The sequence below is a fragment of the Lepus europaeus genome, chromosome 14, assembly GCF_033115175.1.
Source record: "Lepus europaeus isolate LE1 chromosome 14, mLepTim1.pri, whole genome shotgun sequence".
Taxonomy (NCBI): Eukaryota; Metazoa; Chordata; class Mammalia; order Lagomorpha; family Leporidae; genus Lepus; species Lepus europaeus.
In genome coordinates, this window is record NC_084840.1 from 14,809,128 (window position 1) to 14,834,378 (window position 25,251).

Consider the following 25,251-nt stretch of genomic DNA (forward strand, 5'->3'; position numbering starts at 1 on the left):
CTAGTTAAATAACACTATAGATGGACACATATTGAGAGGAAAATCTACACTGTTGGTGTATAAGTAAATTTGTTGTGCTAAGAATGTTTTCCAGAGTGTATGTGTATCTTCCAATGGGGACAAATTTGCTATTGCTTTGTAGAAAGCATATTTTTCTACACTTATTGAAACAAATACAGTAGGGTAGAAATTTCTCAAAAGCAATACAACCTTGAGTTCTAAAACCCCATATGTATTTTTCTTTGTAATAATTCAACTAAAAACAGACAAGAGTAGAATGAGAAAAAAGTCGTTAGTGTTGGGAAAAAATCAAGGGCAGGCCTAGTAGGGACTGTTGAACCACTGAGGACTACACAGTGAGCAGTACATGGTTCCTTCATACTTGATTTGTCTATGATTTATCCAGAAGCCATGACAGAGCTGCGCTGGGAAGACATTTTGCCAAGCAAGTGATGATTTAATGTTTATCTAGTATGTCAGTGGTCAGAGGCCCTCCCTTTCCTTGTGGGACCGCTGAGTTTTGTTCAGTTTTCATAAATACCAAATTGTAGTCAGTTGCGTTGTTGTTCCTGACTGTTGCGGCAATCCTTGTAAAAGCACTGTGCTTCCACCTCGGCGCAATGCAGGTCTGGCTTGGGACTTGCCTCAGCCAATACGAAGGGCGTGTGAGTGCAAGGGGCCGTTTTCAGCAGAGCTGGAAGAACCTGCGTGTGATCTCCACGTGGCCTTTGTGGCCTTTAGTTTGAAATAGTAAATCCTTGATAGGGGCTCCTCCTTAAGCTGGGGCCCAGGAATGACTACATTTGGAGTAGCATCAAACCAAATCATGCTGAAAATATAATATAAAGTAATAGAACATTGTGCGTGATACTGATAATTTTATAATTCTTGTTACTGCAGCTTAGTCTGGCATAAGTTGACCGATACCACATCTTAAATGAAGTCCATTGAAATAAGGTTCAAATGCCCAAAGGAGTCACAGGATCCAAATTCCAGAGTTTTCTCTGCCCTTTCCTTCTCCCTTCTCGTTTTCCCTCTCAAGTCTTTCTGACAATAGCTCTGGAGTGATAACCATTGTGTTGGTGCACATAGAGTCCCTGAGCACATCTAACAAAGCTGCACAGGGGTCCTCACACACACGTGACCCAGAATCATGGAAACGTGGTTGAAGATCATCTAATCCAATGCTCTGTTGCCCACAGGCCTGCAAACTGAAGTCGAGACCCGCATTGGCTTGCCAAGTTCATGCAGTCAGGGAGTGACAAAGTGAACTAGAAAGTTAATATCAAGGTTTCTGGTTAGGGCAGTTTCCATTAGAGACTTCAGTCTCTTCAAGGAATTTCAAAATGCCACAATGAGCTCTGACACAACATATTTATCTTTTAAACTTTTGGAAAATGACTCATATCTATATAACAGACACAGCAGGAAAACAGGCACGGAGCATTTAGGGAACCAAATTATAACTTCTTAGCCTGTTTCCAAGAATTGAGAGGAGGTACTGAGAAGGCAGGGAGGCCAGTAATCTTGGCTACCTACCCTTGCTGGATCACATAGTAGATCTTCATCAAAACATAATATGCAGAGCCTGTGAGCCTATGTATCTCCCAAGTCAAAGCGATTTCTCTTCCACAAAAGAAAAAGGAGGCCGCACAGATAAATGTACAAAGAGGACTTCTCTGGATTCACTTCACTTGGGAAAATGAAACTCTCTGATAAAATAAACACACCGGCAACATGATTTTTCCAACCCTTGTCCATTCCCTGATTCTTCATAAAATGAACAAAGCTGCCCTTAAAGTTTGCTTTTTTCTCCCAAGAATCAAAACATGAGACTCACTCTGATAGATCCATTAAGAACCCATGGCCACAGCTCCCGAACTCTGTCAGTTAAGGGCACTGCTCTGGCTCATCCCTGCTCCTGTGGCCTCCCTTTCAAGGCCCCGTTTGGAGGTAAAAACAGAAATTAATGTGTTTTGCAGAGGCCGCTTAGTCACTGCCCCTCTGATTTTCTCCAAGGACCCGGGCTCATGCCGTGTCTTTCCCTACTCTAAGACCTGTGAGGATTCGTGCTCAGATTCTACAAGACTGGCTTTATTGCTCTATTGGTGGATCCAGTGTATTGAAGTCAGGATTAGATGACATTTCTAACTTAAGAAAATATCCCTCACTTAACAAAAGCTTAAGCCCAGTAGACTAATATTTAGGAAGTGTGTAAAGTGTGTGCTTTTGCTTCCTATTGTAGTATTCCAACTGTACCATTTCACACACCCCAAACTACGAATGACCCGACTTCCCTATGATAATATACACACCCTTTTCATTCTGGCATCCTGCAATCTCCATCATGTGACCTGTTTAATTTCTCCATGCCTCTGCTCTCTCAGGCTTCATCCTCATATTTGCAGTTTCTATCTCTCTTGAACCTAAATGAACGAGTCCTTTCTCTTTATACTCACTCGCATGAAGCACTCACATACTGCAATTTCTCCACTACATGCGAGAAACAATCTCTTAACCACCCCAAATCTTGCCCCCTTCTAGTACACTCCCAATTCATAGGCTCATCTTTTGAAAATGTATTTCTTGGCCGGCGCCGTGGCTCACTAGGCTAATCCTCCACCTGTGGTGCCGGTACCCCAGGTTCTAGTCCTGGCTGGAGCGCCAGATTCTGTCCTGGTTGCTCCTCTTCCAGTCCAGCTCTCTGCTGTGGCCCGGGAGGGCAGTGGAGGATGGCTCAAGTGCTTGGGCCCTGCACCTGCCTGGGAGACCACGGGGAGGTTCCTGGCTTCCGATCGGTGCAGCGCCAGCAGTGGTGGCCATTTGGGGGGTGAACCAACAGAAGGAAGACCTTTCTCTCTGTCTCTCTCTCTCTGTAACTCTGCCTGTCAAAGAAAGAAAATGTATTTCTTATCATGACAGACTTTTGTATAAACCATCCATCTGTTCCTAGACATATGAGGATAAAGTCCTACAGTGGCCACTTGTAGTGATTTCGTGTCTCTTCTTCCCCACACCCAGCTTCATTATCCCTCTGTCTTCTAAGTCCCAGCTCTGCTGGATGTCTCTCACATCTTCAGACCAGCCGTTTTCTCGCCGACTAGGGCTTCCATACACTATTTCCTTTGGCTGGGATGTTCTCTCCAACAACCTCCTTATATTCCTCCTTCGGATCTCAATTTCCTCTGCATCTCTGGCCAAGTGCTTCACCTTGCAGAAGCTCACTCTGTCTCCCAGCATTTACCGCATACAGAGGTGCTTTTTCAATGGTGTGGAAAGGAAGCATTCTCTTGTCCATGGCTGTGTCTCCACGATGTGCTTAGCATATAAGATCTGTTCAAATGTATATTTAGTGTCTGACTATTCTCAAACATCTTCAGATTTCCTTATGAATATACTCCTTTTCTGGGAGTCTTCGCATAGAGATGATGAGGCAAAAGTGTGGTGAAGTGGGACAAAATAGAGAACCAGAGGATTTCTAGTGAGAGGGATACAGAGCAAGCACACAGCCAAGCTCAGCAAAAGTTGTTTGAAGATACACAAAGCTTCAAGGAAGAGGAAGGAATGCAAAAAATGATGTTTAATGTGAACTGAGGGTAAGAGGAGGTGATTTAAGGAAAAACCCTTTGACAGACAGGGTTAACTGATTGAAGTGTCTCTTATTTTCTCTAAGAAATTTGAGCAATACCCCAAAATCAGCCTAGGAAGAAACTCCGTGTTCCAGGCCACTAAATAGAGGTTCCAGGGGTTTGTGTCTGTTATTTGCCCACATCCCAGTTTTAGTATATGTGGTGCTGAAGCGAGCACTGCCCACATCCCAGACTGGAAAAACACAGTCAGAGAAGCGCAGGCTGCTCTCCAGTTCATCAGGCATAAAATGCCCAACAGCACTCCTGGGATCACCCTATTGACAAGTGAAGCAACCCTGCTTGTCAGATATGATCATTCTGGGCTTGGTGAGCATCATGGTGTCTGATTCTGTGGGGTACTGCACAGCTACACCAGATGATTGAAGTTCCCACCACGTTTCTCCAAGATGCCCAGGTTTTAACTTCATGATTGCAAGTGTTCAGTAGAGGTTGTGCCCACATACTGCCTTGGAGGACAGAGGATCTTTCACTGCACATAGCAAATACTTAACAGTTATCAAAATCTATCTTGGTCTGTAGAATATTATTATAATAAAGCAAAGTTAAATGGGGAAGAACAGTTACTAGACATATTTTCTCATTAGTACTATGCTAAACACTTTCATATTTATAGGGAAAATACTAAACACTACTTATTTATGATGCTAATTACATATCTTTGATGAGATTTTGATTCTGCTTTTAAATAAACACTGTGGGTATTGTATATTCAGACTATAACTCAACACTGGAAATCTAAAACAATCTTGAAACAGAATAAAATTGAAGGACTCATACTTCCCAATTTCCAAATTTGCTACAGAGCAATAGAAATTAAGTTAGTGTAGCACTGGCATGAAGACAGACATGGTTAAATAAATGGAAATTACAAGACCAGGCCAAACTCAAGGGTGTCTTGATGGGAGGCACTGCAAAGCCATATTGCATAGGGCCTGGATGGAAGGGAAGGTGAATAATGGAGGGCACTGGTTGTCATCAGTGCACAATAGTCTACTCTACCATAGCTACTCATAGCCCTTTCACATGCGAAATTCCTTCATCTCCTCCCAATTTCAGCATGAAGCTCAAAATTTAGGATCTTGAATTCTGCATCGGGACCTGATATGATTCCTCTTGATCCAGAGATGTAAGGACTAGGGCTAACTCTGTGGCGCAGTGTGTTTAAGACTTGACTTGGGGCCGGCGCCATGGCTCACTTGGTTAATTCTCCACCTGCGGCACCAGCATCCCATTGGGTGCTGGGTTCTAGTCCCGGTTGCTCCTCTTCCAGTCCAGTCCAGCTCTCTACTGTGGCCCGGGAAGGCAGTGGAGGATGGCCCAGGTGCTTGGGTCCCTGCACCCGCATGGGAGACCAGGAGGAAGCACCTGGCTCTTAGCTTCGGATAGGCATAGCGTGCCGGCCGTGGTGGCCATTTGGGGGGTGAACCAATGGAAGGAAGACCTTTCTCTCTGTCTCTCTCTCTCACTGTCTAACTCTGCCTGTCAAAAAAAAAAAAAAAAAAAAAAAGACTTGGCCTGCAGCACCAGCATCCTATATGGACGCTGCTTTGAGTCCCAGCTGCTCCCCTGCTGATCCAGCTCCCAGCTAATTCTCCTGGGAAAGGAGCAGAAGATGGCCAAAGTCCCTGGATCATTGCACCCGTGTGGGAGACCCAGAAGAAGCTCCTGGCTCCTGGCTTCTGCCAGGCCCAGCCCTGTTATTGCAGCCATTTGGATGAAAGATTCTCTCTCTATTTCTCCCCCTCTCTCTTTTTCTTTCTCTCTCTCTCTCCTTCTCTCTCTCTCTGTAACTCTGCCTTTCAAGTAAACAAATAAATCTTTTAAAAAAAGAGTAAAGAAGAAGAGATTTAAGTACCAAAAAGTCAAGCTGACCATCACACGTGCCCTTAGCATAGACTGGTGGGGAAGAATGGTAACCTTGACGCTGTTATGTGGAAAGGAGAGAAACATGAGGCAGAAGCACTAGGTCCTAGCAGTCTGAAATCCTGCTGAATGAATGCCCAAGACAAGAATGCTTCTTGCTTGCATCCTGGTTCTCTTACCTGGGAACGGTCCCAGAGTTAATTGTTTTCCTTGTTTCTTTGGCTTCAACTATGAGTTCTTGGCTTTGCCCTCTGAAACTTCCTTTTTTTCCTCCTCCTTGGTCATTTCTGAAGACAGTACTAAAAAATATAAACTTTGATACTTTCCTCAGCTTTCTCTTGTCTATAGAACATTAGAAATCCAGAGATTTTTTGATTTTCAAAGAACCTCATTTTCAATCTGGCAGCACTTTAGATTATAACTCCCTTAAAAACATACTAGGCTTTCCATGAATCCAATTTCATCCAAGTCTAATTATGAAGGCAACACTGAGAAAAGACTGATATGGGGTCACAGTCTTCAGGTTTCTAGAACCCACTCTATTTCCTAGTGGAAAGCACCCACCAGAATCCTCCATTCTTTCAGAACTATTGGAAAAGGTTGTACCATCAGTTGATTTCTCTAGTTTGCATTTCACCTGTATAATCTTTTGTTGGTTACAGAGGCCTGGATAAGAAAAGAGTTCCATTTTCTTTTTTTATTTATTTATTTTCCCCTAACAAAGCCTTTTATTTAAGGAATACAGACTTCATGCATTTCATAAATACAGCTTTAGGAATATAGTAATTCTTCTCACCATACCCATCCTCCCACCCTCTCTCTCGTCCCTCTTCCTCCTTCTTCTCCCATTCCCAGTCCCATTCTCCACTAAGATCCATTTTTGATTAACTTTATACACAGAAGATCAACTCTATACTAAGTAAAGAGTTCAACAATTTGCATGGAAAAAAAAAAAACAACCCTGTTCCTCAACAGTTGAAACAAGGGTTGTTAAAACTCATTGCATCTTGAAGTTAATTTCACTGTTTTTTTTTTTAGAAACTTGATTAGCTCTAATGAGGCACCCAAGATTGGCACATCTTTTGGGAGTGCTTAGACATAGTTATAGCAATTCTTTGAGGACAGAGGTTCTGAATGGGAAGTTAGTGCACAGTGACTCTTGTTGTTAATTTAACAATTAACACTCTTATGTATGATGATGATGTCAATGATCACCTGAGGCTCTTGACATGAGCTGCCTAGGCAATGGAAGCCTTTTGAATCCACAAACTCCGTGAGTATTTAGACAAGGCCATAAGCAAAGTGGAACTTTTCTCCTCCCTTCAGAGAAAAGTACCTCCTTCTTTGATGGCCCCTTCATGTAGGACATGTATGCCTTAAGGACTGATTCTGAGGTCAGAGTGCTATTTAAAGTGATTGTAATTCTGTGAGTCTGCTATGTGGACTGCTTCCCATGTTGGAGCATTCACTCCTTTTTAGTTCTGTCTATTATTATTACCAGACTCTTAATCCTACCCATATGATCACTTTAACACTTAAGATGGTATTTTTATCACCCAACTTAAGGGGATTCGGGGCTTCATTGCAAGTTTTTGAACTGTACCTTTAGAAATAAGTTCACTCCAGTGATGCAATTGGTAGCATGTAATACTTATAAGGCAGAGTTTCATTTTCCAAACCAGTAACCCCTTTCCTTTCTACATTTTCTCCAAATAAATGCATTTTGCAAATTGTTCAGTTCTATCTCCAACTCATCTCTATTTCTCATCATTCATAACTAGAAGCAACCAGCTGATACTGTTAGCATTCTACCTGAATTCTTCTCAACTGAATCCAAAAGTGGACATAGATTTCTTTGCTACGATATAACCCAGATATCCATTTTTCCAGTCTTATTGTATCTGTTTCACCATCTTTTCAGCCTTTGCTGATGATTTGCTGGCCATTTAGTTAACCTCTTCCTGCCATCAAGCTCCAAAACCAATATCATACATGTGTCCTTTGGTTTTTGCTGTAGTTCCATTCCTTCTGGACATCAATTCCTGTATATAATATCGATTGCTACAATAGGCCACAGTGACTCCCTCAAAACTCAATGGCCTAATTAGGAAATGTTTATTTGAGTCAAAGTTTACTACTCTTGTCTGTGCTTGTTTGATGCCTCATATATGTCTGTGGTCAGTGGGCAGGTGAACCACCTTGTCCAGAACATCTTTGCTCCCACTCAGAATTTGGGTTAACTCTGGTTAGACAATGAGGGTAACAGGGCCATGCAGCTCTTGCTTTCAGCAGGTGATCCTTTGCTTTAGGGGTTTTTTGCTAACAGCTTTCTTAAGGTTTGTACTGTCACTACTCCATTGATTACACCAGAAAAAAAATTTTAAATTTTTTATACACATAAAATTAATATCTTCTGCCATCATTAATTACTATCTAATATCATTTTATATATCTATTGATTAATAGCAATTCAATGCATATAACACATAAAAAGATTTTTCAATACAAATTATTTATACATCAGGAGGACTGTCCAGATATTAATAGCAAATCCTATGGCATGCCTGGTTTGTATTGCTACCACTGAATGCTTACCAGGTAGCTGGCCTTCATGTTCACATAAACTTCCATGTACACAAGCACAGCAATGCCTGGAGACATCTTCCAAGTGCTGAGGCCAAAAGAAATGCAAGATGTGCACCCAAAACTCTACTACTCAACATATTCTCCAATTATACCTCACAGGGACTCCGCAGGAGAGTGTTGATTTTCCTGTTTGACAAATGAGAAAACAGATACAAATTTTTTAACCAAATGTATTGTATTTACTTGAAAGGCAGAAAGATGGAGAGAGAAGGAGAGAGAGAGAGAGAGAGAGAGAGAGAGAGAGAAATAAGAAAAAGATCTGTCATCTACTCATTCACTCCACAAACGCCTACAACAACCAGGGATCAGCCAAGAACCTGGAATTGAGCCTGGATCTTCTCCGGGAACCTCTCATTTGAACCATCACTTGGTGCCTCACAGGGTGTACATCATCAGGAAGCTGGGATCACAGCGAGGACTAGAATCTAGGCACTCCAGTAAGGGACATGGATATCCCAAGTGGCATCTTACCTGCTACACCAAATACTTGTATCCAAAGTGAGATTTAAAAACCAGATAATCTAGCCAAAATTGCTAAGTTGAAAATCAGTGTGGCTAGTACCCAAATTTAGATATATTAGATTTAAAAACTTGTTTTTAGGGACCAGCGGTGTGGCACAGTGAGACTGCCACCTGAGACTTTGGCTTCCCATATGAGCTCCGGTTTGAATGCAGCTGCTCCACTTCTGATCCAGCTCACTGCTAATATGCCTGGGAAAGCAGGAAAAGATAGCTCAAGTACTTGGACCCCTGCCTCCCATGTGGGAGACTAGAAGAACCTCCCAGCTTCTGGTTCCTGGATTCGGCCTGGCACAGTCCTGATTGTCGCTGGTATCTGGGAAATAAACCAGCAGATGGAATATCACTCTCTCTATCTCTCCTCCTCTCTGTATCTCTCTTACTCTCTGTAATTCTGCCTTTCAAATAAATCAATAAATCTAAAAAATACATTTTCTTATTAGTTATCTTAAAAAGTATTGTCTAGTGAGAAAAACATAAGAAAAGAGTTATAATATAAACTGATAGTAATGACAAAAATCCTATTTTTACCAACTCAAAACACTCACTAGGCCCCAGTGAGTGATTTATCCGTCTCTCTTACCTATCATCTACCTCACCCATTGGCTTAACACAATGCCTACTCCAGTTGTTCATTTTCATTAAAACCATATAGGAAACTGGTATTTCAAATTCAAGTGCGACACTACTCTTCAGATCTGGCTATTCTCTGTTGAAGGGCTGAAGTAAGCTGGACTTGCCTCTTGGGGAAGTGTGTTTGCTGCTCTTCAGAGTCTAGCAGGACTATACAATTAAGGCAACCAAACAAGTAATGCTCCCAGAGAACTTGACAGCAATCCAAGAACCAGAGACATGGTCCCCACATGTTTTCAATTTCAATTTTCTGTCTGTCTAATCATTTTTACAACATTATTATGAGATTAAAATCAACACAATAAGGCCTAACTCATTTTGTTATAGCTCTGTCATGCCTAGGCAAAATGGTTGTAACATCAATTTTTTTCAGCAAAGGAAATATTCTGAGAGGGTTTACAATGGTGGACAGAGACTTGCAGAAGAGAAGAAATCTTTCTGGGCAGATATAATAACACCGTTTCCATTGGTACTTTCTTTGTAGGTCTTCTGAGCATGTTGAACTGAGGCTCCCCATGTGGCTGCTTCTACAAGTCTATTGAGCGAAAAGACAGGCTTATGAGTTGTATGGAAAGGAGAGACAGAATATTCAGATAATGTGCAGAATTTGATAAGTAATTTTCAAAATTCAAGTTAAAGATTCCCACAGAGCATCACAAATATATCTCTTCCTTGAGGTGAGTTTTGAGAGGGAGGTTGAGGATGTTTTCTCTGTGCTAATGCATTTTGGGAAATCAGCAAAAGACTGAAAATAAGGATTTGTGCTTCAGAGGCAGGAAATAAATGTGAATAAATAGTTTAATACAATGAATATAAGGCCTGTCGCAGTATCTCATATTCTTGCAAATATCCTCAATGAAAGAAACTTCCAAAGATTCATACTCTGTAGTGTGGTGAAGACAAATGACTTCCCATCACTGTGCATATGGTGGACCTACCCAAAGCCTTCCCAGGGGACCTTGTAGATGCTCATGGGCATTCGTCAGTGTTTCCGTGCTTGTCAAAGTAACATTTTATTATTTATATTACCACATATTGAAAAAAAATAGAATTAGCCTACTATGCAGGTTAACTATTTAAAATTTAAGGCAAATTCAAAATTAACAATTTGCCTGTGATATGCATGGATTTTAATTATAAGTAGGATTATTTTCCTTGAACTACAGTAAAGCTTTAAATTGTATACTGCTAAGGCTGCTTTTACAAAATAAAGTTTGCAACTTATTACTCTTCCTGTGTCCTCTTTGGCAAGGATGGAGGAGGAGGGGTCTTCAAAGACACTGGACAATTGTTATGACCCTACCAGCTCTTGGCTGCTATAGATCAAATCAGGGCTCAAAGCAGTTTCCCTTTGGTTTGCAGCCCTCACCTTAGCTACGGTTTGGCCCCATCTAGGGCTCCTATAAAGGTGTGCATACTATATACTATTCTTGTTAGATACTATGCTCTTTGGATCTTCACTGCCACCATTGCTTCTCATTCTTATTCCACTTCTTGAAACTGCAATTTTTATAACCTTCACAAGTTCAAATATAATTAAGTCATTTCCAGTGGCTCCCCATGCTTCAAAATCATTGGAACAGCAGATAAAGAATGGGCATTTGACACAGTAAAATAAAGCATACTTGGATGCCTGTATCCCATATCAAAATGCCTGGGTTTTACTCCTGGCTCCCAACTGCTGGTTCAGTCCCACATACTCACGACTGCAGGGAGGGAGTGGGCCAGACTGGACCACCCATGTGGGTGGCAGAGGCTCAAAAATTGAGCCATCACCTGCTGCCTCCCAGTGTGTTCATTAGCAGAAGACTGGTTCTGAAAGGGAGCCAGGACTCAAACCAGGTTTTCTGCCTGTCCAGTGTCTTCTACCCATTGTGCTTCAGCGTTGCTTCCTCTGCTGAGAATGCACTCCTCTGATCTTGCCACTGAAGTTGAACTTCACAATTCAACTTGAAATAGGCTCTACGTCAGTTTCCTATACCCAATTTAGTTGCAAAACACGAAATGCATTATCTTAAAATGTTGTGCATCAGAGGTGGAAAAGGGGTCTCACTGAGCTAAAGTTCAGGTGTCAGAAAGGTTGACTTCCTTGTGGGGATCCTAGGGGAGCATCTCTTTCTAGAGCCTCCTGGCATTCCTTGGCTCCTGGAAAAGACACTAAATTCTCCATGCTCAAAGCCAACATTGTGACGTCTTCCAGCTCTCTCCGTCTCTCTGACTCTTACCTCCTTCTTCCACTCACAAGATTTCCAGGATTACGTTGGCTATCACAAAACCAGATATGCTTGTTTCTGCTTTAGATCAGCTCAATTCCCTTCACAAGTCAGTAAACTTTTATTTGAAATTAATTAAGTAGAGCTAAAGATCTGATATAATATACTGAGCCTGTAAAAGGTCTGTATTCCAGACAAAGATGCTTCAAATATTTGCAGAAAACATAGAAGTCAAGGACAAGTTTATTTTGAGAAAAAACAATATTTTAAAGTTCATGCATAGTTTTTTATAATATGCATTTTAAATGAGCTTTTTGAAGATCTCTTGAATGTATAGATTTCAAAAATATTTGGCATAACTTCTCTTCAATTCTACTTCCACAAGCTGTTTGAGGTTTTCTTGTAGGTAAGTGGGCATCAGACACACAGGGGTGAAGAGACTGCACTCTCCTAGGAAGGCAGGATGTCCCCTGGGTGCTGGGGTCAGTGTGTTCTGCAGCAGCCACTGGAGTGAATGGAGGCCTGGCAGCTGCCACACGCAGCTTCACAGGAGTTCTAGCTGTCACTCAGCCTACCAGCATCTACTCTATGACTTGCAGGCAGTCCCCAAGAAATCCGACACGCAGTATCATAGCTAAAAAGAAATACTTCAAAAACTTGTCTCCTCTAGTCTTTAAAAAGCTAGGTCTACAATGACTACTTAGATTAAAATATCACGGTTACCGTTTGCTTTGTTGATTTAAGTGGGAAGAGGCAGGAAAACAGCTCCAGTGGCCTTTTCTTGTGGTGTTAAATTTGCATTAGAACAGTATGTTTGAAAGAGTCCACTTGATTCTGTCGCCAGATTCTGCAGCCAGTGTTCAGGGAGCGCACAGGTGGCAGAGCCCTTGGGCAGTGAAGACTGCGAGGAGGCCCTGACTGTGCCCTTTCTCAGCTGAACCCTTGTCCCAAGGGCTGACCCAGAGCCCACTCTCTAACCTGGGATACATCTTGTTTCCTTAGGAGACACAGCAACATCGGGACTAGAACCTGGGGTGCAGGCGCCGCAGGCGGAGGATTAGCGTAGTGAGCCATGGCACCAGCCCCCATCTGTTATGTTTTTTATCACTTCTCACATGGATTGATTTCTGTTCTCTTTGTGGGGATGGAGGCATTCAGGTGACAATTCACCAATGTCAAATTACTTCTTGAGTTCACTTATTGCCACTTTGTCCTGTGATTATTGTTTTGCTTAAATGACAGAAATCACAATCACACATAGCAACCACTTTAATAAAATTGGAATCCATTCATTCAGTTGAAGTAGGCAATCCAAGGCTGGTGCTGTAGCTTGATGATCTCCTATTTAAAGACTCTTGGATTCTCTTGAACTTGCTTTCATTTCAGGTGCATCTGCAGTCATCACGTTGGCATTTCAGAAGCTTAGGAAGAGAAACAAAAGACACAATTTGGTTATCCTTTAAAAGGTTGCTTACGAAACCCTACTTAGATTTTTCAACACTTACATCTTACTAGGTAGATTATAATGGCATCACTTAGCTGCAAGGGAAGTGAGAACACTTGTAGGTTTTTGGTTTGGGTTTTTTTCTTTTTTGGTCATTGTTGGTTATATGCTTGTTTACGTTCATTGAAACTACTACACACCTTGACCTACAACATCTAGGCTCCACTGGAGAATGTAACAATCTGTTACACTAACAGTGTGCCAAAGATGTTTTACCCTAAAGTAATGCAAAGATAAATAGGAAAATTAAGGCAGCTCCACAATGTCAAGACTCGGGAAGATTTGTTACAGAAGCCTTGACAGGCTTGGTTTTTTCCCCTTAGTCAGTAGAAGATGGGATTTTGAATAATAATTTTGAAGAGACAGGAACTTTTCTATAGTTAGTAAACAGGGTTCTCACGTCTGCAATTTATTCTGTTTGCTTGAGAAGCTGCTAGAAGTCTTTAACATCAGTTTTAAAGGTGATTGAGTGTTTCATTCTTATGTTTTCTTTTCCTCATTAGGGCAAATATTTCACAGGGATGAGCTAATGCAAGGTCCTCTGGTTCCATATATGTGTTTACTGACACTTCACTTTCAAATCCCCTTCCTATTTTTTGTAAATAACAGTTGTAATATTTGGCTTTTCAGCAGACACAATTGTTTTTAAATATAAGTAGAAAGGTGTTAATAAGTGTACATTTCAGGAAATTATTTTCTTCTCCAAATAACTTACAAAATGCTTCTTAGAGAAGAGTGTTGTGTATTGGCCTCCCATTATTTTTTTTCCTGAAAACCTAAAAGTAAGGGAGTCAATCTAGCTTCCAAGCAATGTACACCTCATGGACAAAGTACTGCCTTAGATTCAGTCATGCACCTAGGTATAATAATAACCACTGGGAATCTTTATCATTCAATCTGCCTTTCCTGAGTCTTAAAGGAATAATAATAACAGTTAGGACAGTAATTCTTAGCATTCAGAAGAAACTGAGGCACACAGATGTTAAGAAACTTGCAGAATGTCACAGAGCTAAAATCTACGAGGGCAGGATAACCTCTGAAACTTTTGACCCTACAGCCTGAGCTGTTGATCAGCTGAGTTATAACATTAGAAGCTTTCTGTCATGCAACTGGAAAATAAGCCTTAATATGAATCATTGGTTACAGAAGTTAAAGAACTTTCTTAAAAGTTTTGTGAATCTGTGCTTACAACACTATGTTTATTCAAGTCTCTGGTCAGCCAGAGATCTGGCTAACATCAGTTCTCAAGGTGCCCTAGATATTACAGCCTTCACATTTCGGAGGCCACAGAAACTGCCAAAGGAGCCTGTGTGTGTGTGTGTGTGTGTAGGCCTCGAGATTTAGATATATAATCTATTAAATTCTGTTCTGTTCCCCAAATCTCAGCCTAGAATTAATATCATTGTCCAGTGCACAACTTTGGCAGGTGGCATAAGGTTGCTGTGTCACAAGTTCTGTATCAGAAAAGTATAGATAATTGTACCAAACTCACAGTGTGGCTGTGGATTCAATAAGATAAAAATATGTAGCATATGGGAAGACTCTTGAGGGGTGTTGGTTCAATTATAGCAAATCCCTCTGTGGTGATGGGTGACTCCTAGAAGAATCTTGGTCAAATTGGCTGACTTAGAGGTTTTTCTTGTAAGAAGATAATAATGTTTTCTTGTTAAATAATTAATAATAAATGAATGAAAGAATCAATGCACAATAATAAAGTGTTTATAGAATTAAAGTCTATTTTCAAAATAAATTTCAACACAGCAAATACAACTGAGGCAAAATACTTCTCCAAATCACTTGATACAAGGCAACTTATTCAAATCTTCACACATATTTTGTGGATGGAAGTTTATGATTTGATTCTGCAAGAAAACCACTGAGAAAAAAAATTCTCAATGGTCACCTTCAATATTTGCCACAGTTGAGTAGCTCTGAATGTACAACAAATAGTTCATGGAAAATGGAATTAAAAGATAACTATTTTGACACAATTTTTTTTAAATCCATGCATACAAAAAGTTCCTAGAAAATGCATATTTTTTCATAATGCATGGAACTCAAATCTCTGTACACATCTTTTAATTCCATTTTCCATGAACGTTTTGAAGTACCCTCATACAGAGAAACAATTTTAAAAACTCTGTAGGTAGATGTTCAGCCTAGGCATTAAGCCACAGGTTAGGATTCCCACATCTTACATTGTAATGCCTGAGTTTGATACCCAGCTCCTGACTCAGGCTTCCTGCTAATATAGACACTGAGAAGAAGAGAAGATGGCTCAATTATCTGTGTTTCTAGTATTTGTGTGGGAAGAAGTCCTGAATTGAGTTCCTGGCTCCCAAGGCCCTAGTCCAGCTCCAACTCCAGCTTTGGTGGGCGTTTGGGGAGAGAACCAGTGGATGGCAACTCTTCACCTCTTTCTTTAGCTCTCTTGTTTCGCTCTCACTCTCTGTTTTGGTGTCCCTTTGTCTTTATCTCTTTCAAAGAAGTAAAGAAGTTGAATTTGAAAACTTTAGTACATAATCATTTTTAGGCATCAGCACAGTAGATCAAGTCAAAGGTATCTGCAGCATCCTCAAAGTGCAGAAAACAGTCCATGCTCAGTTACAGTGATCTTGCTTAGATAGCACTGGGTGTTCTCTGGCACAAGACCTCTCACTGAAGTTAGCTGAAGGAGTCCAACTACTGGTTCTCCAAACATTCTCTCTCTCTCTCTCTCTCTCTCTCTCTCTCTCTCTCACACACACACACACACACACGCACACTTAAACTCTACAGTCAGAAGGTAACTACATACATGTATACAGTAGCAGCCTACCCTCTATTCTCTTCTACAGTTTTCATGATTCAACGTCAGTTCTGATAGGGTACCTGAAGGAGTATGGCGGACAAATGGGGAGTCTGGGAAAAACTTCAGACAGGCAAAGCTTATCATCAAGATTTCTCTATTTCTTCTTTATAGAACCCTTTCCTTTTCATTATACCTTTGGTATGTGCACAAGTTTCTAGGATCAGGTGTATTCAGATAACTGCTTAACCAATCTGATTCTTTGTTTGGGTATCTGTAGAATGTGACTTGTAATACCTGTCTCTGATGATGGTTGGGATGATCTTACAAAATAAGTCTCAGGGCTGGCATTGTGGCATAGCAGGTAAGCTGGCGCCTGTGATGCCAGCATCCCACATGTTGAGTGCTGGTTCGAGTCCAGGCCACTCCACTTCTCATTCAGCTCCCTGCTAATGCACCTGGGAAAGCAGCAGCAGAAGGCCCAAGTCCTTGGGCCCCTATTCCCACATGGGAGACCCAGAAGAAGCTCCTGGTTCCTGACCTCAGCCAGACCCAGCTCTGACTGTTGCACCCATTTGTAGAGTGAACCAGTGGATGGAAGATATCTCTTCTCTGTTTCTCCCTCTCTCTGTGTAACTCTACCTTTCAAACAGATAAATCTTTTAAAAAATATTTAAAAATATTTTAACTACCTGCCATTATTTAAGCATTCAAAAAATAGTACTTACCACTAATGTTGTTACTTGGCTCACCTGTACTTATACTTGATCCTATCTACATGATGCTAAATTTTATTAAAGGATACATACATCCAAATTCACTAGAATATACAAAAACATAAATACAAATGCTAGGGAATGGACTTTGTTGGACATTGCAGAATCATTGTAAAAATATGACTGCAATATGATTTCTACATTGGAGCAACTGACAATAGAGGGGAAAGTATTAAACGAATTGGTTACTGTTCATGCAGGCAGCTTCATGAGCAAGCCAGTGCAGAGTCTACATGGGTAGTGGTTAGCCCTGAACCAGGAAGGCATAGGGTTAGCAAAGGGATTTAAAAAAGAAGCAGAAGAGGTGGCATTCAGAGTCAGTCAACAAACATCACGTGATGAGTGAACAAGGAGGAGCCATGGACAACCCTGAGGTTTCTGTCCTTTGTGACTGCAGAGGTGGAAGAATCCAAATGATGTAACCAGGTTTGAAGGCGGCAGGAGTACAACAGCTTGTATTAAGATGTGCTGACTTAAGGTTCTCTTAGAGTGTAAACAAATGGCAATGAGACAGCTTAAAATTCCTGTCTTGTTCCAAAGTATTTCTATCTTTCGTCTAATCTATAAAGATGTGCCCACTCCAGTTACCATTACTCCAGGTATTAGCTAGCGTGATAGTGACAGGAGTTAGAATGCCACGTTTTCCTCAAGAATGTCTGCACTGGAGCTTTCATGCTACGATACAGTGTTTATTGTACTCCATCATCATAACACAAACACACACACGCAGATACTGGCAAGTGGACACAATGGATAACGTAAGAAATATATGTGTTACATTAGGGTCAAAAGGGGAACATGTTTTGCAACAGGCCTGATTTTGCTGCCCCTCTAATTACAATACTGAGCTAGCTGCCGCCTCTGCCTACAGGGTACTGAGTTATTTCAAATATGCTCTTCAGTGCTGCCAAGAGCTGAATATTTGGTGTTCTCCGTTAGGTAGTTAACACCATATTAGGAATTATTGCCATGAAACATTAGCTGGATCTTTGCTAGCCCTGTCATGTCAAGCCTGAGACTTCATAACGTAGAAGGCAGTTGCTACCTCAAGAAGTGTGGTACAAGCTCCCTTCTCAGTGGGGTCTGTACACATCACAGATATGAAAGAATGACCAGCTACTTGCCTTCTTATAAATCACACAGTCTGTTGGCTCCCTGACAGTGTCATCAATCCCAATGGCTTTCATGAGTTACTGCAAACTCAGAGGAATCAAGTGGAGTAGAGGGCTGTAGATGGCTCAGCGCATGTGTGGCTCGGCCCCTACTAAATTGGCAAATTGGGATTCAACAATAGCAGCATTTGTCTACATGATAGTTTGAGAAGACCTAAAATATACTGGGACAGGAAGATCTATCAATATTTCTTTAAAAATTAAATCACAACCTTAGATTAATCCCAAGTTTACTTTTAAAGCTATAAGTGACCAAACAAAGGCTAACCTAGAACCATGCTTCCTAATCTCAGAATAAGATTATATTTTCATCATTTATTAAAAGTCTGGATTTCTCTTGTTTGGAGGTAGTTTCTTGGACTCCCATTTTAAGAAAACATTTCTTGCTTGGGCTCACTGAAAGTCAGGAGTTGAGTATAATTAACAAGGCTCTCACAGTTGTTAGAAGCAGAAAGCCTATGTGCAGAGATTCCCTGTTCTGGGTTTATATTTATAATTCTATAGAGTCAGCCTGGATCAGAAGCAGCCTCAGATCGAGCGAACCCTGATAACTCACTCCAGGAGCCTCTCTGTGCGTCACTTCTGCACAAAATCTGCTCACTCAAACATTTTCCTTTTCATTCCTACACAAGTTTTGAGTACTCACTGCTACACTGCAATAGGCAGGTTCTACAGCCACAGTAGAGATTTCTCAGAAAAAAATATGAAAATTCACAACCTCCCCGAAAGTTATGCTGCATTATACAGACCTGTCAATACTACGAACTGCAGGTGCATGGTTCCTGGAATTGCTCAAACAGAAAGCAAAAACATTTTAAAACACCTGAAAGGAAGGGACAAGGAACCCTTTATAATAACTCTGCTATAAAACATAAACAGGCTCAGTTCAAAGCAGATGTCTTGTCACTCTCAAGAAAGTAGGGAGAGACAGAGGAGTCTCAACTTTACAGATTTCACTCTCCTTTATGTACAAAATCTGATCATTTCTTCTGAATCCACTGACATTTATGCAAACATGAAACTCATAAAATTACTTTAGTGTCTTACAGTGAAGCAATTCTACACATGCCCCATTCTATGCAAAAACAAAAAAAAAATTACTGAGTTAAACTCTCACTCCTGGCTCCCCACAAAATTCTTCAAATCTGCAGACGTTGCTTCACGTTGAGGGAGTTACTTGGCACGGCAGCACCTCTGAAGTGTAGGAATGCAGTCAGGTGTCAAATGCTCAGGGTTAATAATCATTTGTGTATTAGACAGACTCTGTTTTCCCCCTTCATGTCACCCCTGTCTCAGATTCTGTTGTTGTCTCTGTTTTTGTTTTGGCTTGATGGTTTGTGCTTCGGTGTCAGCAAGAGAGAACGGAAAGTGAAGTGAAAGCAAATAAACACAAGGGAGTCAGTTGTTTTTTAAGCTTGGATAAAAACAACATCCAGAGAAACAAAGTAGCCATCTACTTCAGTTATTCAGGTTTTCCCTGATGGCTTATCACCTGCCTATCCCACCAAAGTGGTCTGTTGCCATGAATTGAGAGTTGACGAAGAACTCATTTGAAAGCATCATTAAATAATATTATCTGAAAAATACACCCTAGTTACTGTTAACTCCACACACATAATATGTTGTATATTCTCACATCTACTCTTTTATTTGTCAAAATGAGTCACAGCAACGCTGACCCACAGAGGGTATCAGAGCGGGCAAAGAGAACCGGGATGTAGACCAGATTACAACGCCTGAGCTCCTCCCATTCTCCACACCACAAAGAGGTGTCAACAACAATAACTTAGGCCAGAAAAGTCCAAGGTCAAAGTCCTAGTAAATCCAGGGTCTTGTGAGGGCCCCCTTTGTGATTTGCAGACAGTTGTCTTCTTGCATGTTGGTGGAGAGAAGGAAAAGAGAGAAGCAAGCTCTCCTGTGCCTCTACATATATGGCAATAATCCCATTCTTGAAATCTCCACTATCAAAGTTGTGTTCCAAAGTCCCAGGGTCATTATCAATACCTCGGGGCTCAGGGACTCAACACGAATTAGGGATTTGGCACAAACATCCATTCCATTCCAAGTATAGTATACACATTTTCATGTTGTTCACATTGGAAAATTTTACACATTGAGTAGTTTAAGCATACTACCTTTCTAAAGTAATTATGCAGAATACTTAACTATTTCCCAGAAAACAATTGTTGAATAATGAAATGATTCATCATTAAACTGTACAGTTGTTTATTAAATTATAAACTAATATTTGTGTGGTACTAATTATTTAATTCTTACTGTTATAAAGGGAGAAACTGAGGTTGATAAATATTAAATTATTCGTTCAAGTTGGCACAGTTTATTGCTGGTGATACTGCAGTGGGATTTGTGTACAGAAACAAGACATCAAGGCCTTTAATAGGAAGTAGTTTTATTATTTATGCCTGCGTCAGGCCCAGGTGGAGTTTCTTATCCAAAAGCCTGAGCCTGGAACAAAGAGGGGTATTTTCTTATATATGGTTTTAGCCTCTTTGTCTCCCTTATATGGTTACATGCATACATTTGATTGGATATTCTAACGTTACATGGTGGCCACAGGAATTGCTACAGTACTACATAGTTACTGATGATGTTTTTTCTCACCCACATACTGAGCTCAGGTTACCATGATTGCTCTGTACCAGCAAGCAGGACCTGAAATGGTTACATAGAAGCAGATAATAACTACAGTTGAAGCATTCATAAGCAAGTGAACAGCCACATGGCATTCCCAAGACAGGTTCTTCCCTTTTTCTTCCTCTGACCTTGGGAAGGCTGCTACCACAACTTTAATCATGTCAGTTAGGAACAAGTTTCATTAAAAGACAAAGGCCTCGGGGCTGGCGCTGTAGCACAGTAGATTAATCCTCCAGCATCCCATATGGGCACCAGTTCAAGTCCCAGATGCTCCTCTTCTGATCCAGCTCTCTGCTATGGCCTGGGAAAGCAGTAGAAGATGGCGCAAGTGCTCGGGCCACTGCACCCACATGGGAGACCTGGAAGAAGCTCCTGGCTCCTGGCTTCGGATTGGCACAGCTCTGGCTGTTGTGGCCATCTGGGGAGTGAACCAGCAGATGGAAGACCTTTCTCTCTGTCTCTCCCTTCACTGTCTATAACTCTACCTCTTAAATAAATATAAATAAAAATCTTTTTTTTTTTAAAGAAAAAGGCCTCTACCACAATACCAGTTCTCAATTCTCAATTCTTAATCTTAATCTTTGCAGTTTCCAATCTACCACAGCAAAAATGACTAAGTTCAATATGGTGAATTTATTTTAGAGTTGGACATAGATGTTAGTCACAAATTTCATGTCTCAAAATCTTTACCATTTAGACATATTTGTGTAATCTCTACCTACAGCTCACAAAATTATAGTGGTTGACAAATCATTTGTTACTACGTATATGTTATTGGGGAAATGTGGTATTAATATTTTAGGGAGAAGAGTTGACTTTCAACTAAATCTGAAGGGAAAAGCCCCTCTAGGAGGTTTAGTGGGATGATGCCTGTTGGAGGCCAGCAGCCTCCCAGTTCTGGAGTTGGGGCGAGGCTAGAGTGATAAAATGCTCAGAAGAAGCCTGCAAAAAAGAAGACTTTGGAGATGAGAAATGAGATTATTCCATATTGTAGGCCTTTTTGAGCTATGTATCTCATTCTGGGGATAACGTTTTGCTTACTGTGACTGTGTTGAATGAAAGAGTAAGTATTGAAAGTGTATTTACTGAGTTGTTTTCAAGTGTGAGATTTATGAAATTCAAGCATCTTTATGGGCATATAAATACATTTATGGCCACCAAGGATTATTCAATATATTTATAATTTGTGTAACCCTAGTTTTAACCTCCGTTTTTGTCGGTTGGGTCTTAGGTTTCCTCTAAAATGTCATCCAATCTGTTGGGGTGACCCCAGGGTGGGTTATGGGTGTCCCGTCTTGGATTATCCTCCAATATTTGCCAACTTCTTCCTCTCCCACCCAGGTCCCTTGAGGTGAGGAGGTTCCTAACATCCCCACTGTTTGCTAAGCTCATGCAAATATCTCAACACTAACACTGCTGTTGGCAGAGGAAGAAGGCTGAGGTCCCTGACAGAGGTCCTGCCTCTTAAAGCCATTGCCAGAAATCTCTACTGCTGACTCTGCTGATGTGCTGGACACCCTGAGTAAGCCAATGTCTCCAGGGGAAAGCCTTCAAAGGCTCTGCCATGCTCCTTACTCCATTTTCTTCCCCTAAGGAGGAGTAATCTTGATAGACACATCTTCTTCCAGGGCACTAATTTCCCTACATTTTTTATGGGTCGATGTTTTAAAGAAAATGCAAGCTCTTCTAGTCATAGTTTATGTCTTCGCTCCATTCAATCAGCCCAGAAGCCAGGATAATCTGCCAAAGAGACATGAGTCATTCTTGCTCCCCCGGGATGCTGTCTTTTTGACCCATTTGGCATCCATGCCAGAGTCACTGCCAAGTGGGCTACAGGCAGGAGCCCATACACTTGTGCTGGATCTTCCTCTACCTTCTTTTGCATTGGTAGAGATCTTTTGACCCAACCTGACATCCTGTTGTGGTGGTAGACTCTGAAACTCAAGTTTGGGTCGACAGGTCTTGGCCACTCCAGTCAATATGAGTAAGAGTCAGCTGAGAGCAAGCAGGGTGTTGGTGAGATACACAGCCTTCCTCACAATAGTTCTGCATTAGCACTCAGGCCCAAAGTCCAATCAATGCTATTCTATTACTGTGTGTCACTAGCATTGGGCTCATGCTCACTTTGAAATGAGGGATTCCACAGAATGAAAGATAAAGCTGTGTTAGCCCAAGGCAGATTCTACAACAAGATCGAGCTCGGAGGATCTTGTTTGGGAAAATGGCAGTGTGAAGGATGGGATGGTGAGGCAGCCAGGAAAGGCAGGTGGGGAAGTCAGATCATGATGCAAGTCTGATTCCTGTGAAGAAGAAAGGGGAGGGAGAGTGGAAGGAAGTCCCCAGGGTGCTGTACAGTTTAAGGAAGCCTCAGCGAAGCTGGGAAGGACTCCTCCAGCTGAAGTGAGTCACAAGCGATGTCCCACATTGCTCAGGGATGGCTGTGCTCCAGTATTCGAGATGTTAGCAAGAGCAGCCCCTTGAAAGGCATCGCTTGGGTACCAAATCAGTGATGGATTTCAAAGGGCAACAGTTGGATTTTGTACTTGAAGGTGGAGAGGCACCTTCCCACGACTGCCACACCAGCTAACACAATATGTCCGTATCCTTGCTAACATGATCAGAATACCTAGTAAATGCTGTCCCTAGTTTAATTGCCTGACACAAGGATGGCCCCATGTCATCCAGACTTCTTGAAACAACCTTTAAATAGCCATAATCCCATCCATGCCACTGATGCAAGGAAGCCAGCATTTTCCCATCTGAGTTTCCCAGGAGTGTCAGTTTTCTATTCCTGCATAACAAACCTCAAGGGCAGCTGCCAACACCACCCATTTACTATTTCACACTCCTGTAAGTCAAGGGCTAGGAGGGCTCAGCTGGGTTCTTGATTTAGCAACTCATAAGGCTGAAACCAAAGTGTTGGCTAGATAGGGTTTTTTGGAAGCTCTGGATAAGAATCTACTTCAAAGATCTTTCAAGCTGTTGGCAAAATTGAGTCCCTTGTGTTTGCAGGATTGACAGTCCCATCTTGTTGCTTGTTATTAGCTGGAGTTGCTCAAGGTTTCTAAATCTGTTTTCGGGTCTCTCCGCTTCTCCCCATGCCTCTCTGCAAAGACGATCTCATGTCTAAGTAACGTATGTGGTATGCACAGCATGTGGTATCTCATTATACTTGTCAGGAATCATGTTCAAGTGTTGCCTTCCAACAGGTGTGCTGAGGGGCTGCACCCCAGCTATCTTTTCTTGCTTCCTTCTTCTGGGGGACCTGTTCTATTCTCTCCTTTTCTTCACACTACTTTACTCGGTAATGAATACATCTTTTCCATAATTCATCAAGAGTGTAACTAATAAAAAGCTCTTGTGCATAGCACACTTTTACAAACAGTTGTAATATCACTAGGAAATTGGATTAGAGTGTAATTAATATGGACATTTAAACAGGAATTTGAGAAAACGATAGTTTCTCCTTCATCAAGCAGTTAAGGTTCTATTCTTAAAGACTTCGTCCATCTTCATCTGAGCTAGCATCTGTGACCTCCTTTGCATGACAATACCATAGTTCACCCCTAACCTGTCTCAAATTACCACACACTTATTCTAGCATTTTCTTTAGCAAGAGAGGCAGCACTCAGGTCTTCACTCTCAGCTAGTCTCCGTCTCCACAATCGACGTCTTCCACCTCAGTAGACTGTGGAAAGGAGCCTTAAAAAGACAGATCATAGCACTGCATACAGCAAAAAGCCCCAAGGTGCTATACCCTTTTGTTTACTTCTGCATAAACTCACTATTCCCAACAGCACCAGCACCAAACAGCACAAGCTGAAACCCATCTGCATCTTAGGTTTGCAAGAGGCCTGGGAGCTTCCTTTCTGTGCTCTGCTGTAGCACGCAGTGCAAAGTAGCACTGCCTGTGCCCTCACGTATGGCTTTTAGTATGAAACAGAGTTCTCATTTCTACATGAAGGCCTCTCTCTTCCTAGGATACACATGACTCTTTCAGGCTTGTTGTGGACAGGAAGGGAATAGACATGAACCTCTACATGCTCCAGACAAGAGTGGCTTTGGTGGAGTGTCCCATTCCATACAATGTCTTTCTACCCAGCGAGTTTCCCCAGTCTCTTGTCTAACAAGGCTCCCAGTTGGGCCACCCAGCAGTCTGCCAAGCATGCACAAACATGTCTGAAATGCTGCAAAGGATACATACTACACCAGCTCCGGGATCACCTACACATAGGCATTTGCAGATAGCTCTTTCCCTCTTGTACATAGCCACAGATTCTTCTCATCCCAGCATGGGAGTGCTTTACCAGTTTTATTGGTTAGATTTGCAATTGCCTCTTTCACTTCTGGTTTATACGGTTGAGGTCAGAGTGTTAAGTTTTATGGGTTAAATATAAGAGACTCACTGTTCCTTCTTGTTTTTCTTGTCATAAAGAGTACAGTACTGGAGTGGCAGAACTTAATGAATCGAGGCTTTAGCCTGACACCCAGAGCAGCACCTGCTGGCAGCTGGAGGTGACACTGCTGTAAACCTTCCACTGCACGGTTAGGTCGTGTTCGCACTGGAGCCTTGGTTCTTTAAACAGGTAACAAATGGTCTTTTTCAGAAATAAGGTGTTTTAGATCAGAATTTTGTTTTCCATAGCTCACTTGCATCTGCCCAATCAAATATTAGTAACAACAGGAAAACAATGGTGTGTTGCTTGTTTTTTGTGTCTCTTTATTGAGGCTGCTAGGATTTTACTTTTTTTTTTATCTGCTCTGCTTGTATTATGTTAATCCCAAAAATAAACATAGGAATTTGATTCACTCATAAAAGTCTTACATATGCC

The 25,251-nt window shown here is 41.4% G+C and overlaps 1 long non-coding RNA gene across 1 annotated transcript in view; it reads right to left on the reverse strand.

Annotated features, from left to right (window-relative positions):
- Positions 1 to 12,508: 12,508 nt before the first annotated feature.
- LOC133773760 (uncharacterized) overlaps positions 12,509 to 25,251 on the reverse strand; it is a 117,077-nt gene continuing 104,334 nt past the window's right edge. The window contains exon 3 of the long non-coding RNA XR_009867967.1: positions 12,509 to 12,945. This is a non-coding gene — a long non-coding RNA (uncharacterized LOC133773760). The remainder of the gene's footprint in view (positions 12,946 to 25,251) is intronic.